Below are 16,497 nucleotides of genomic sequence, written 5' to 3' on the forward strand. Positions count from 1 at the left end.
ATATGTAATGAATATACAAACTGGCCTTTAAAAGTACTTACAAAATACAACAGTAGTTATGATAGGTTTAGAAATTGTATCCTAGGGGATAAAGTCACATGATACAATCATAATAAAGTATATATTTGTATTGTTTCTGAATGTATTAAACACCATACAACATATTTTTAGTTGTGCTTTAAGTCACATAGTTGTATAGATTCAGCAATAAATACTTATTCTTTGCATGTATGACAGATAGACAAACAGTAAATGTACAAGTATTTAGTGACTAATCCGTTAAAGTATTTTAATGCCTAATGAAGATGAATTGAAGGGAGAAAAGCATATGCTGTTTCACAGTGGTCAGTGTAGTTCACACTGCACTGTGTAGTCTGTGTGAGTCTCAATCACGCGGTGGAGCCAGGAAGAATACCGCATTCCCTCTCAGTCCAGGTCAGGCTGTGCAAGTGAGCTCCGCCTCCAATGTCACCATGTCATGCGCGCCCACATACAATCCCATAGGATAGCAATAGCCGGGCCAGCCATTTAAGTCATTTGTAATTGGTTGATTTAGCCACCCGGCCCTGAGTTCAGTAGAATGGCCCTAGGGACTCAAAATTCTGCTGCCCTAGGCACCGGCCTCGTTGGCCTGTGCCTTAATACGCCCCTGAAGTGCGGTAAGGAGCAAAATTTTGCTCAACGCTCACTTCTTGCCTTTTAACGCCGGGTTTGTAAAAACCTGTAATACCAGCGCTGCAGGTGAGCGGTGAGTAAAAACTGCTCGTTAGCACCGCACAGCTCAAAACGAAAAACTCGTAATCTAGCCGATTGTTTGGGATGTTGAATATATGTCAAGACCTAGGTTATACTCCAGATTGTTCTCCAAAACAAAACAAATTATGCTCTACTAATTCACAATCAATATAGCAGTGACAAAACAGGATATGATAAATGCTTACATTCAGTATGAGCCACCTCGTCCACACTCCCCTCCGGACTCTGGGCTGCTGGTGGAAAATCCTCTTGCGAGGATTCCTCATTTTCAGCTGTCCGAGAAGAAGCATAAACACAAATCAATGTTAGAATGATTAATATGTGATAAGTCCTAGATTATGGTCATCATTGCTGTAGACGGTTATGAAAACTGAATGATATCAATCAAATCATTTAAAACACAATCGCTAACATAAAACTCAGTGGTGTATTTCTGATTTGTTCTTCCCTAGGCACTCTAATTTCAAATTATTTTTTATTTTTGATGTTGTGTGTTTTTTCTTATTTTGTTTTTAAAAAAATTAGAAAAAAAATTAATTGAAAAACACTTGCATACAGGTGTGTAGAATTTAGGGTTTCCACCTTGGCCATGTGTTCATGGACACTTATGAGTTACACATTTTTCAGGGTGTGCAGAGGGGAACATGCATTGTGCTGCTTGACAGGCCAAAAATAGTAACCCAAGACAGCACTATTCATGTCCCTCTATACACACCCTGCAGCATGTTTAACTTATAAGTGCCCATGAAAACATGGCGGAGGTGGAAACCATAGTTGAATTGCATGCATCTCATACCATTTTATCTATGAGAGAAGTGATAGAAAGGAAGGGAGTGTAACCAAAGTTAAGGAAAGAAAAGCATGAATGGAGGTAGTGTTGATTAAAATAAATTATTTAAAAATGGGCTAAAGGGAGTCATTTGATCTATAATGAGTGATTGAGTTGAGGGAGCTAGCAAGTTGAGGGATTAATGGAGGTAAAGAAGAATACACTTTGAAAAAATCATTGCCCTTTATATGCAACAACGTAACAAAATTACATTAAGTCAATTAATGAAAATATTTAATTCTGTCTTGCATATTTTCTCTATAAGGCCCATTTATCAAGCTTCTAATGGAGCTTAAGGGCCCGGTTTTCTTGCGAGCCTGCAGGCACGCCAGAAACAGCAGTTATGGAGCAGCGGTCTAAAGACCGCTGCTCCATAACCCTGTCCGCCTGCTCTGAGCAGGCGGACAGAGATCACCACAATTCAACCCAATCGAGTATGATCGGGTTGCTGGTGCAATGCTGAATACGGAGAGCGTTTTGCTCTCCGCATTCAGCGAAGTCTGTTAGACCATCTCCGACAGACCTTTGATAAATAGGCCTTTATATCTTAATGAATGCATCTAAATTTAGCTATTATTAGCTTACATACATTATCCCCAACAGTTTATGATTAGACATTACAAGTTGTTTGTATTTCCATGACAGAGTATAACAATAAGACATGCGGTCTGTGACCCGTGGTGTGTTAAGTAGTACTATTCTTAGCAGTTTACTACAACCTGGTCTATATGGCCTGCATTTTTGGAACAGGGAGATGGAAGAAGATGATTGGTCAGTCCTCCTACTTCAAATTTGTCAAAAACACAAGTGGCTGTCTCAAAACAGTCCGGACACGAGATAGATAGATAGATAGATAGATAGATAGATAGATAGGATAGATAGATATACATAGATTGATAGTTAGATAGAATCGATAGAAGATAAATAGATCGATTTGATAGATATATAATTACCCTTACCTAGCAAAATGATTTAAAGGTTTTTTTTTTTAATTTAAAAAAAGGTTAAGCACATATGAGTCGTGGCTGCTAGCCTAGGTAGGGCAGCAATTAACCACAGTATGCTCTGTAAGTCAGAAACACACAGGCCTGATAGAAAATAAAATTAGATTACACTAGCAAAATAATTTAAAGTTTTTTTTTTTTTATTTTAAAAAAGGTTAAGCTCATATGACGTGGCTGTTAGCCTAGGTAGGGCAGCAATTAACCACAGTATGCTCTGTAAGTCAGAAACACACAGGCCAGATAGAAAATAAAATTAGATTACACTAGCAAAATGATTTAAAGGTTTTTTTTTTTTAATTTAAAAAAAGGTTAAGCACATATGAGTCGTGGCTGCTAGCCTAGGTAGGGCAGCAATTAACCACAGTATGCTCTGTAAGTCAGAAACACACAGGCCTGATAGAAAATGAAAATAAATTACACTAGCAAAATGATTTAAAGGTTTTTTTTTTTAAATTTAAAAAAAGGTTAAGCACATATGAGTCGTGGCTGCTAGCCTAGGTAGGGCAGCAATTAACCACAGTATGCTCTGTAAGTCAGAAACACACAGGCCTGATAGAAAATGAAAATAAATTACACTAGCAAAATAATTTCAAATTTTTGTTAGTTAAATTTAAACTAATGTTAAGCAGATATCAGTGGTGGCACTAATCACAGTATATGCTGTGAGCCTCACACACAGGCTGAAAGCCAGGCAAATGCAAATAAAAATACAAAGAAAAAAAAAACGACTGAAGTTATAGCCCTAAAAAGGGCTTTTTGGGGTTCTCTCCTTGCAGCAGAGATGAGATGAGTCCTTCAGGACTGTAGTGGACACTAAATACACTATACTAGCTATCTATTTCCCTATTATGTCAGCAGCAGCAACACTAAAGCTCCTCTCACTAAGAAAGCAAGATCGTAATGAGTCTAAAATGGCCGCTGCCCTGAGCTGGGAGGGTCTGTGAGGGAGTGTCTGCTGCTGATTGTCTCTAATGTGTCAGAAGGCTGTGACATACAGGGTCAAAGTTTCCTCAATGATGACACATAGGGGGCGGATCGAACATCGCATATGTTCGCCCGCAGCAGCGAACGCAAACAAGCTATGTTCGCAGGGAACCGTTCGTGGGCAAACAGTTCGGGACATCACTAATGTTGATATGTTAAATTACCTTCTGTATCTGACACATCAGAAGAAGATGTGCCAGATTCTCCCTCCCTCATCGGCTGTAGGAGACTGATAGGCAGCGGCAGGAATGCCCTGTTGCTCCTTGGGCTCTCCATGGAGACTGGCATTAGATATCTTGGTCTCCTCTCTTGTGGCCTTGTTAGGTCTGCAATCATACAATGTTGAATGTCAACATTAGAATCAGTTATATTCTAATATGATGTTTAATGTCAATGTTTTTTAAATGCATGGAGATTATATATTCCATAGTAAACACATTTTAAATTTAAAAATATTAAAAGATTTAGATATAAATATATATATATATATATATATATATATATATATATATATATATAAATAAACACACATACACATATCTCTATCTATGTATTTATCTATCTTAATTAAAGTAAATATACATATATTATGATATATATATATATATATATATAGTAATAATTATGTAATATATAATCTATTAACAATTAAAATAATAAACCTTTTTTTTATTTGTTTAATGTTTTGCGTCATAAATAATTCTCACATCCAGTGTTCCCTCTACGGCCAGTTTTGTGTGCTGCCCAGCAGTGAAACAGTTAATAACAGAACCATACCTTGCAGTCTACATTGTGCAGTGTTTACTAATTACAGGGTGTGGTTACCTAATTAACTCTTTCACTGCTGAGCCGCACACTAAACCGGCCTTAGAGGGAACACTGCTCACATCTCCGGATCAGTGATCTGATCGCTTTGTAGCGATCCGGCTCCGTACGCCTCAGATAACTGAACCGTCGGAGACATTGGCGACGCGACCTCTGTATGCCGGACAACCGCCTAATGCATCTCATCATTTCGTATACTTTTATATCACGTTGCTCATGTCTGATCCCTCTCACTCCACCAATCCTCCTTTGAAAATATCTATTCATACCATAGACAAGTATGACAAGTTCCCCATCACTAAATGCTGGTGGCTACGACATAACTTTAAATAACACAAACAACTCCAAAAAACACCTGCTCACTCTCAAAATAACACATCCCTCAAAAGAATATAAAGTGACACTAAAAAAATCAAAAACATACAGCTATCTTATTGTTTTTTTGCAATATCAATTATTTAATGCATTTTGATTGGCGCAATATATGAATCATGTGCTTAGAACAGCAAATCATTTATTATATTTAATGCGTCACCAATGACTGACTGACAAAAGAATAAAATTTATTATTTTTAGTGATGTCGCAAACAGTTCGCCGGAGAAGAGTTCCCGCCGAACACAGCTTGTTCGCCTTCGCCGCTGCGGGCGAACATATGCGATGTTCGATCCGCCCCCTATTCGTCATCATTGAGGAAACTTTGACCCTGTATCTCACAGCCTTCAGACACATTTGAGCCAATCAGCAGCAGACACTCCCTCACAGACCCTCCCAGCTCCTGGGCAGCAGCCATTTTAGATTCATTACGATCCTGCTTTCTTAGTGAGAGGAGGTTTAGTGCTGCTGCTGCTGATATTATAGGGAAATAGATAGCTAGGCTAGTGTATTTAGTGTCCACTACAGTCCTGAAGGACTCATCTAATCTCTGCTGTAAGGACAGCACCCCAAAAAGCCCTTTTTAGGGCTAGAACTTCAGCCAAAAAAGCCCTTTTTAGGGCTAGAACTTCCGTCGTTTTTTTTTTTTTTTTTTTGTATTTGCATTTGCCTGGCTGTCAGCCTGTGTGTGAGGCTCACAGCATATACTGTGATTAGTGCCACCACTGATATCTGCTTAATATAGTGTAAATTTAAACAAAAACACTTTTAAATCATTTTGCTAGTGTAATCTAATTTCATTTTCTATCAGGCCTGTGTGTCAGGCTTACACAGCATATTCTGTGGTTACTTGCTGTGCCAGCCACCACTCATATCTGCTTAATATTATTGTAAATTTAAAAAAAAAAAACTTTTAAATCATTTTGCTAGTGTAATCTAATTTAATTTTCTATCAGGCCTGTGTCTCAGGCTCACACAGCATATACTGTGGTTAATTGCTCTGTGCCAGCCACCACTCATATCTGCTTAACATTAGTGTAAATTTAAACAAAAAAACTTTTAAATCATTTTGCTAGTGTAATCTAATTTCATTTTCTATCAGGCCTGTGTCTCAGGCTCACACAGCATATACTGTGGTTAATTGATGTGCCAGCCACCACTCATATCTGCTTAACATTAGTGTAAAATTTTTTTTAAAAACTTTTAAATCATTTTGATAGTGTAATCTAATTTCATTTTCTATCAGACCTGTGTGTCAGGCTTACACAGCATATACTGTGGTTAATTGCTGTGTCAGCCACCACTCATATCTGCTTAACATTATTGTAAATTTTTAAAAAAAACTTTTAAATCATTTTGCTAGTGTAATCTAATTTCATTTTCTATCAGGCCTGTGTCTCAGGCTCACACAGCATATACTGTGGTTAATTGCTCTGTGCCAGGCTGCCAGCCACCACTCATATCTGCTTAACATTAGTGTAAATTTAAACAAAAAAACTTTGAAATCATTTTGCTAGTGTAATCTAATTTCATTTTCTATCAGGCCTGTGTGTCAGTCTCGCACAGCATATACTATGGTTAATTGCTGTGCCAGCCACCACTCATATCTGCTTAACAATATTGTAAATTTAAACAAAAAAACTTTGAAATCATTTTGCTAGTGTAATCTAATTTCATTTTCTATCAGGCCTGTGTGTCAGTCTCGCACAGCATATACTGTGGATAATTGCTGTGCCAGCCACCACTCATATCTGCTTAACATTACTGTAAATTTTAAAACAAAACATTTAAATCATTTTGCTAGTATTATCTAATTTCATTTTCTATCAGGCCTGTGTCTCAGGCTCACACAGCATATACTGTGGTTAATTGCTCTGTGCCAGCCACCACTCATATCTGCTTAACATTAGTGTAAATTTAAACAAAAAAACTTTTAAATCATTTTGCTAGTGTAATCTAATTTCATTTTCTATCAGGCCTGTGTGTCAGGCTTACACAGCATATTCTGTGGTTAATTGCTGTGCCAGCCACCACTCATATCTGCTAAACATTATTGTAAATTTTTTTAAAAAAAACTTTTAAATAATATTGCTAGTGTAATCTAATTTAATTTTCTATCAGGCCTGTGTCTCAGGCTCACACAGCATATACTGTGGTTAATTGCTCTGTGCCAGCCACCACTCATATCTGCTTAACATTAGTGTAAATTTAAACAAAAAAACTTTTAAATCATTTTGCTAGTGTAATCTAATTTCATTTTCTATCAGGCCTGTGTGTCAGACTTACACAGCATATACTGTGGTTAATTACTGTGCCAGTCACCACTCATATCTGCTTAACATTATTTTAAATTTTTAAAAAAAACCTTTTAAATCATTTTGCTAGTGTAATCTAATTTCATTTTCTATCAGGCCTGTGTCTCAGGCTCACACAGCATATACTGTGGTTAATTGCTCTGTGCCAGCCACCACTCATATCTGCTTAACATTAGTGTAAATTTAAAAAAAAAAAAACTTTTAAATCATTTTGATAGTGTAATCTAATTTCATTTTCTATCAGACCTGTGTGTCAGGCTTACACAGCATATACTGTGGTTAATTGCTGTGCCAGCCACCACTCATATCTGCTTAACATTATTGTAAATTTTTTAAAAAACTTTTAAATCATTTTGCTAGTGTAATCTAATTTCATTTTCTATCAGGCCTGTGTCTCAGGCTCACACAGCATATACTGTGGTTAATTGCTCTGTGCCAGGCTGCCAGCCACCACTCATATCTGCTTAACATTAGTGTAAATTTAAACAAAAAAACTTTTAAATCATTTTGCTAGTGTAATCTAATTTCATTTTCTATCAGGCCTGTGTGTCAGGCTTACACAGCATATTCTGTGGTTAATTGCTGTGCCAGCCACCACTCATATCTGCTTAACATTATTGTAAATTTAAAAAAAAAAACTTTTAAATCATTTTGCTAGTGTAATCTAATTTCATTTTCTATCAGGCCTGTGTGTCAGACTTACACAGCATATACTGTGGTTAATTGCTGTGCCAGCCACCACTCATATCTGCTTAACATTATTTTAAAAAAAAATTTAAAAAAACTTTTAAATCATTTTGCTAGTGTAATCTAATTTCATTTTCTATCAGGCCTGTGTCTCAGGCTCACACATATACTGTGGTTAATTGCTCTCTGCCACCACTGATATCTGCTTAACATTATTGTAAATTCAAAAAAATAAAAAATTTAAATCATTTTGATAGTGTAATCTAATTTAATTTTCTATCAGGCCTGTGTCTCAGGCTCACACAGCATATACTGTGGTTAATTGCTCTGTGCCAGCCACCACTCATATCTGCTTAACATTAGTGTAAATTTTTAAAAAAAACCTTTTAAATCATTTTGCTAGTGTAATCTAATTTCATTTTCTATCAGATCTGTGTGTCAGGCTTACACAGCATATACTGTGGTTAATTGCTGTGCCAGCCACCACTCATATCTGCTTAACAATCATTATTGTAAATTTAAACAAAAAAACTTTTAAATCATTTTGCTAGTGTAATCTAATTTCATTTTCTATCAGGCCTGTGTGTCAGGCTCACACAGCATATACTGTGGTTAATTGCTCTCTGCCACCACTGATATCTGCTTAACATTATTGTAAATTCAAAAAAATAAAAAATGTAAATCATTTTGCTAGTGTAATCTAATTTAATTTTCTATCAGGCCTGTGTATCAGGCTCACATCATATACTGTGATTAATTCTTCAGTGCCACCACTGATATCTGGTTAATATTATTTTAAATTTAAAAAACAACAACTTTTACATCATTTTGCTAGTGTAATCTAATTTCATTTTACATCAGGCCTGTGTGTCAGGCCCACATCATATAGTGTGATTAATAGCTCTTTTTTCCACCACTTATATCTGGTGTAACATTAGTGTAAAATTTTTTTTTTTTTTTTTTACATCAGTCCTCTTCTAGTGTTATTTAATTTTATTTGCCAGGCTAGCCTGGCTGCCATTAGTGCCAGCCTGTGTGTCAGGCTGCCAGCATATACTGTGCCCACTTCCATCCTCAGTGCCAGTCCACCACTCCTATCTGGTGTAACATTAGTTTAAATTTTTTTAAAAAAAAACTTTTACATCATTCTTCTAGTGTTATTTAATTTTAGTTGCCAGGCCAGCCTGCCACTAGTGCCAGCCTGTGTGTCAGGCTGCCAGCACATACTGTGCCTACTTCTATCCTGAGTGCCATCACTGCTATCTGTTGTAACATTAGTGTAACTTTTTTTAAAAAACCTTTTACATCAGTCTGCTATTGTTATTTAATTGCAGTTGCCTGTCTGCCAGCGTGTGTGCCAGGCTCACTTTCCAACTAGTGCCACGATTCATATTTGTTATAACAGTAGTGTAAATATTTAAAATATAAACTTTTTTGACTGTGAATCATCAGTCTGCTAGTGCCATTGAATTGCAGTTGCCTGCCTGCCAGCATGTGTGCCAGGCCCCCTTGCCAACTAGTGCCACCAATCATATTTGTTATAACAGTATTGGAAATATTTAAAATAAAAACTTTTTTGACTGAGAAACATCAGTCATCTAGTGTAATCTAATTGCAGTTGCCTTCCTCCCAGCGTGTGTGCCAGGCCCACTTGCCAACTAGTGCCACCAATCATATTTGTTATAACAGTAGTGTAAATATTTTTAAAAAATATTTTTTGACTGTGAAAGATGTGAAGTCTGCTAGTGTAATCTAATTGAAGTTGCCTGCCTGCCAGCGTGTGTGCCCGGCCCACTTGCTGCCAACTACTGCCACCAATCATATTTGTTATAACAGTGTTGAAAATATTTAAAATCAAAACTTTTTTGACTGTGAATCATCAGTCTGCTAGTGCAATTGAATTGCAGTTGCCTGCCTGCCAGTGTGTGTGCCAGGCCCACTTGCCAACTACTGCCACCAATCATATTTGTACTAACAGTATTGTAAATATTTAAAATAAAAAAAAATTAGACTGTGAATCATCAGTCTGCTAGTGCAATTGAATTGCAGTTTCCTGCCTGCCAACGTGTGTGCCAGGGCCATTAGCCAACTAGTGCCACCAATCAAATTTGTTATAACAGTATTGTAAATATTTAAAATAAAAACTTTTTTGACTGTGAATCATTAGTCTGCTAGTGCAATTGAATTGCAGTTGCCTGCCTGCCAGCGTGTGTGCCAGGCCCACTTGCCAACTAGTGCCACCAATCATATTTGTTATTACAGTAGTGTTAATATTTAAAATTAAAACTTTTTTTGACTTTGAATCATCAGTCTGCTAGTGCAATTGAATTGCAGTTTCCTGCCTGCCAGCGTGTGTGCCAGGCCCACTAGCCAACTAGTGCCACCAATCATATTTGTTATAACAGTATTGTAAATATTTTAAATAAAAACTTTTTTGACTGTGAATCATCAGTCTGCTAGTGCTATTGAATTGCAGTTGCCTGCCTGCCAGTGTGTGTGCCAGGCCCACTTGCCAACTAGTGCCACCAATCATATTTGTTATAACAGTATTGTAAATATTTAAAATATAAACTTTTTTGACTGTGAAGCATCAGTCATCTAGTGTAATCTAATTGCAGTTGCCTTCCTCCCAGCGTGTGTGCCAGGCCTACTTCCCAACTAGTGCCACCAATCATATTTGTTATAACAGTATTTTAAATATTTAAAAAAAAAATCTTTTTTGACTGTGAAGCATCAGTCAGCTAGTGTAATCTAATTGCAGTTGCCTTCCTCCCAGCGTGTGTGCCAGGCCCACTTGCCAACTAGTGCCACCAATCATATTTGTTATAACAGTAGTATAAATATTTACAATAAAAACTTTTTTGACTGTGAATCATCAGTCTGCTAGTGCAATTGAATTGCAGTTGCCTGCCTGCCAGCGTGTGTGCCAGGCCTACTTCCCAACTAGTGCCACCAATCATATTTGTTATAACAGTATTTTAAATATTTAAAAAAAAAATCTTTTTTGACTGTGAAGCATCAGTCAGCTAGTGTAATCTAATTGCAGTTGCCTTCCTCCCAGCGTGTGTGCCAGGCCCACTTGCCAACTAGTGCCACCAATCATATTTGTTATAACAGTAGTATAAATATTTACAATAAAAACTTTTTTGACTGTGAATCATCAGTCTGCTAGTGCAATTGAATTGCAGTTGCCTGCCTGCCAGCGTGTGTGCCAGGCCCACTTGCCAACTAGTGCCACCAATCATATTTGTTATAACAGTATTGTAAATATTTAAAATAAAAACTTTTTTGACTGTGAATCATCAGTCTGCTAGTGCTATTGAATTGCAGTTGCCTGCCTGCCAGCGGGTGTGCCAGGCCCACTTGCCAACTAGTGCCACCAATCATATTTGTTATAACAGTATTGTAAATATTTAAAATATAAACTTTTTTGACTGTGAAGCATCAGTCATCTAGTGTAATCTAATTGCAGTTGCCTTCCTCCCAGCGTGTGTGCCAGGCCTACTTCCCAACTAGTGCCACCAATCATATTTGTTATAACAGTATTTTAAATATTTAAAAAAAAAATCTTTTTTGACTGTGAAGCATCAGTCAGCTAGTGTAATCTAATTGCAGTTGCCTTCCTCCCAGCGTGTGTGCCAGGCCCACTTGCCAACTAGTGCCACCAATCATATTTGTTATAACAGTAGTGTAAATATTTACAATACAAACTTTTTTGACTGTGAATCATCAGTCTGCTAGTGCAATTGAATTGCAGTTGCCTGCCTGCCAGCGTGTGTGCCAGGCCCACTTGCCAACTAGTGCCACCAATCATATTTGTTATTACAGTAGTGTTAATATTTAAAATTAAAACTTTTTTGACTGTGAATCATCAGTCTGCTAGTGCAATTGAATTGCATTTTCCTGTCTGCCAGCGTGTGTGCCAGGCCCACTTGCCAACTAGTGCCACCAATCATATTTGTTGTCACAGTACTTTTAATATTTAAAAAATAAACATTTTTGACTTTGAAACATCAGTCTGCTTTTTCTGTCAGGCTCACAGCGTATACTGTGCCCACTTGCCCAGTGCCACCACTCATAATTTGTTTTATAGTATTGTAAGTGTACATTTTAAAAAAAATGACAGGCAGAGGCAGGCCACCCCGCAGGTGCCGTCGTGGTCGTGGTGCTGTGATTCCTTTAGACCCTACAACTATGCACATTGTTCAGAGGCCAGGTGCCAGGGACGCGAAAAGTTCTGAGGAGGACCTAGTTGAATGGCTAAAACAGGACACCCAATCTTCTACAGCTTCCGCTCCTAGTCCTAACCTTGACGCACCATCCACCTCCAGCTGTGCTTTGGGCACCTCTCAAGTGACCAGTGCCACTCGCCTGCCTGTCACCACCATCAACACTAGCACCACAACCGCTTCACTTGATCTTTCACAGGAGTTATTGACACATCAGTTGGAAGAAATGAGTGATGCGCAATCATCATTGACAGAGGATGTAGATAACAGTGATATGTCTCAGTCAGGCAGCATTACAGACATGGATGTACGGTGTGATGATGATGATGATGTTGTACCCGCTGCTGCTTCCTTTGTTGATGTGTCAGATACAAGTGAAGCGGTTGATGATGATGTGTCCGTGGATGTCACGTGGGTGCCTGCTAGAAGAGAAGAAGAAGAGGGGGAAAGTTCAGATGGGGAGACAGAGAGGAGGAGATGAGTTGGAAGCATGGGGAGGTTGTTGCAAGGAGCTAGTGGCACAGTCAGACAGCATGCATCGGCACACGGGGTCAGCCAGACAGCACACCGACGCCAATCAACGCATGTTGTTGACACTACCAGAATGCCGTCATCGCAGAGCTCAGCAGTGTGGCATTTTTTTTGTGTGTCTGCCTCTGACAACAGCGATGCCATTTGCAACCTGTGCCAAAAGAAACTGAGTCGTGGGAAGTCCAACACCCACCTAGGTACAACTGCTTTGCAAAGGCACATGGTCTCACATCACAAACGCCGATGGGAAGAACACATGAATAGAAGCAGCACACAAACTCAAAGCCGCCCTCCTCCTCCTGGTCCAGCATCTTCAGCCACGTCAACTACTGCTGTCCTCCTTGCCCCTCTCAACCATCCTCCACTCAGTCTCTCTTACGTAGCAAGGACATGTTTGAGCGTAAGAAGCCAATTTCCCTAAGTCACCCCCTTGCCCGGCGTCTGACAGCAGGCTTGTCTGAACTCTTAGCCCGCCAGCTTTTACCATAGAAGCTGGTGGAGTCTGAGGCTTTCAAAAAATTTGTGTCTATTGGGACACCACAGTGGAAGGTACCTGACCGAAATTTCTTTCACAAAAGGCAATCCCAAACCTGTACTCGATTGTGCGAAAGGAAGTAATGGCATGTCTGGCACACAGCGTTGGGGCAAGGGTCCATATGACCACTAATAGCTGGTCTGCAAAGAATGGTCAGGGCAGGTATATCACCTACACTGCGCATTGGGTAAACCTGCTGACGGCTGACAAGCATGGAATGCGTGGCTCTGCAGAGGAGTTGGTGACACCGCCACGACTTTCAGGCAGGCCTGCTGCTACCCCCTCTACTCCATCTTCTTCCATAACCTCTTCCTCGGCTGAGTCCTCTTCTGCTGCTGCGTCTTGCTCCACATCACCGTACCCCCCAGCTCCCCAGGTACTATTCAACATCCCAGATACGGCAGTGTCACGCCGTCTTGGGGTTGACTTGCCTGAAAGCTGAGAGACACATCGCACCAGCACTCCTGTCCGCCCTGAACGCACAGGTGGATCAGTGGCTGACTCCGCACCAACTGGAGATTGGCAAGGATGTTTCTGACAATGGAAGTAATTTGGTGGCGGCATTGAAATTGGGCAAGTTGACAAATGTGCCGTGCATGGCACATGTGTGTAATCTGATTGTACAACGCTTTGTGCATAAGTACCCAGGCTTACAGGACATCCTGAAGCAGGCCAGGAAGGTGTGTGGCCATTTCAGGAGTTCCTACACGGCCATGGCGCACTTGTCCGATATTCAGCGTCGAAACAACCTGCCAGTGAGGCGCTTGATTTGCGACAGCCCGACACATTGGAATTCAACACTCCTAATGTTCGACCACCTGCTCCAACAAGAAAAAGCTGTTAACAAGTATTTGTATGACCGGGGTGGTAGGACAGCCTCTGGGGAGCTGGGAACTTTTTTGCCAAATTACTGGACGCTCATGCGCAATGCCTGTAGGCTCATGCGTCCTTTTGAGGAGGTGACAAACCTTGTCAGTCGCACGAAGGCACCATCAGCGACATCATACCATTTGTTTTCTTCCTGGAGCGTGCCCTGCGAAGAGTGCTGGATCAGGCCGTAGATGAGCGTGAAGAGGAAGAGTTGTGGTGTCCATCATCACCAGAAACAGCCTTATCAGCATCGCTTGCTGGACCTGCGGCAACGCAGGGAGAGGATTGTGAGGAAGAGGAGTCAGAGGAGGAATGTGGCTTTGAGGAGGAGGAGGAAGACCAAGCACAACAGGCATCCCAGGGTGCTCGTTGTTGTCACCTATCTGGTACCCGTGGTGTTGTACGTGGCTGGGGGGAAGAAGATACCTTTAGTGACATCAGTGAGGATGAGGAACAGGACATGATTAGCTCGGCATCCAACCTTGTGCAAATGGGGTCTTTCATGCTGTCTTGCCTGTTGAGGGACCCTCGTATAAAAAAGCTGAAGGAGAACGAGCTGTACTGGGTGTCCACGCTACTAGACTTCCGGTATAAGCATAAAGTGACTGAAATGTTACCAAATTCCCGCAAGTCGGAAAGGATGGAGCAGTTCCAAAATAAATTAAAAACTATGCTTTACACAGCGTATAAGGGTGATGTCACAGCACAACGGGAATCTAACAGGGGAAGAGATTAAAGTAATCCTCCTCCTCCCACGACCATGGCGGCAAGGACAGGACACTTTCCTGACGTGTTGTTGATGGAGGACATGCGGACCTTTTTAACTCCTATGCATCACCAGAGCCTTTCGGGATCCAGCCTCAGAGAAAGACTCAACCGACAGGTAGCAGACTACCTAGCATTAACTGCGGATCTCGACACTCTGAGGAGCGATGGACCCCTTGACTACTGGGTGTGCAGGCTTGACATGTGGCCTGAGCTATCCCAATTTGCAATCGAACTTCTGGCCTGCCCCGCTTCAAGTGTCCTGTCAGAAAGGACATTCAGTGCAACAGGAGGTTTTGTCACTGAGAAGAGAAGTCGCCTAGGTCAAAAAAGTCTTTATTATCTCACCTTTATTAAAATGAATGAGGGATGGATCCCGAAGGGACTGACATTGGGCGATACATTTGAGTAAAAAAGGCCTGATGATTAGATGAGCTGCCTTGGGCTACAAATGGTACACACAGTGGCGTAGTTTTTCTTAGAATGCAGGATGACTTGCGTGACTTATCCACCAACAACTAGCGTTCAACCCGCAAGGTTTTAGCGTACTTTCTAACTGTTTAACAAACATCAATTTTTCTGGCCACTGCTACAGCAGCGGCTACAACAATACCGAATTTTTCAGGCATTTGGACATGCCTAATTTTTCTGGCCTCTGGTGCTGCACTGTGGCTACAAAACCCAAACCAAAAAACGGGACATAACAGTGATGAAACTGTTAAGAATAGTACTCAGTCATTATTAACACACCACTCATATCTGGTGGCACAGTAGATTGCACGCGCAGTGCCCCAAATTTGAAGTAGGAGGACCGACCAAGTATCTTTTTCCATCTCACGGTTCCGAAAAATGATCTATGGGTTCCTAAAAACGATGCCATACCTGTACTCGATTGTGCAAAAGGATGTCATATGTGGTGTTTCATGCTGTTGTGCCTGTTGAGGGTCGTGGACCATCGTATAAAAAAGTCTGAAGGAGAACAACCTGTACTGGGTGTCCAAGCATGGTTTTTTGTTCAATTTCACGGTTCCTAAAAATTATCTCCGGGTTCCTAAAATCAATGCCATATCTGTAATCTATTGTGCAAAATGATGGCATATGTGGTGTTTCATGGTTTCATGCTGTTGTGCCTGTTGGGGGTCGTGGACCATTGTATAAAAAGGCTAAAGGAGGATGACCTGTACTGGGTGTCCGAGCATGGTTTTTTATTCAATTTCACGGTTCCTAAAAATTATCTCCGGGTTCCTAAAATCAATGCCATATCTGTAATCTATTGTGCAAAAGGATGGCATATGTGGTGTTTCATGCTGTTGTTTCTGTTGAGGGTCCTGGACCCTCGTCTAAAAAGGCTGAAGGAGAACGACCTGTACTGGGTGTCCAAGCATGTTTTTTGTTCAATTTCACGGTTCCTAAAAATTATCTCCGGGTTCCTAAAATCAATGCCATATCTGTAATCTAATGTGCAAAAGGATGGCATATGTGGTGTTTCATGCTGTTGTGCCTGTTGAGGGTCGTGGGCCATCGTCTTAAAATGCTTAAGGAGAATGACCTGTACTGGGTGTACAAGCATGTTTTTTGTTCAATTTCCCGGTTCCTAAAAATTATCTCCGGGTTCCTAAAATCAATGCCATATCTGTAATCTATTGTGCAAAAGGATGGCATATGTGGTGTTTCATGCTGTTGTGCCTGTTGAGGGTCGTGGGCCATCGTCTAAAAAGGCTGAAGGAGAACGACCTCTACTGGGTGTCCAAGCATGTTTTTTGTTCAATTTCCCGGTTCCTAAAAATTATCTCC

The 16,497-nt window shown here is 40.2% G+C and overlaps 1 long non-coding RNA gene across 1 annotated transcript in view; it reads right to left on the reverse strand.

Moving 5' to 3' along the window:
- Positions 1-941: 941 nt before the first annotated feature.
- The window catches only part of LOC128636104 (uncharacterized), a 31,731-nt gene continuing 16,175 nt past the window's right edge, over positions 942-16,497 (reverse strand). Inside the window, exons 2-3 of the long non-coding RNA XR_008398661.1 lie at positions 3,738-3,899; positions 942-1,028 (exon numbers count right to left, since the gene is read on the reverse strand). This is a non-coding gene — a long non-coding RNA (uncharacterized LOC128636104). The remainder of the gene's footprint in view (positions 1,029-3,737; positions 3,900-16,497) is intronic.

Source organism: Bombina bombina, chromosome 1, assembly GCF_027579735.1.
Source record: "Bombina bombina isolate aBomBom1 chromosome 1, aBomBom1.pri, whole genome shotgun sequence".
In the NCBI taxonomy this organism is placed as follows: Eukaryota; Metazoa; Chordata; class Amphibia; order Anura; family Bombinatoridae; genus Bombina; species Bombina bombina.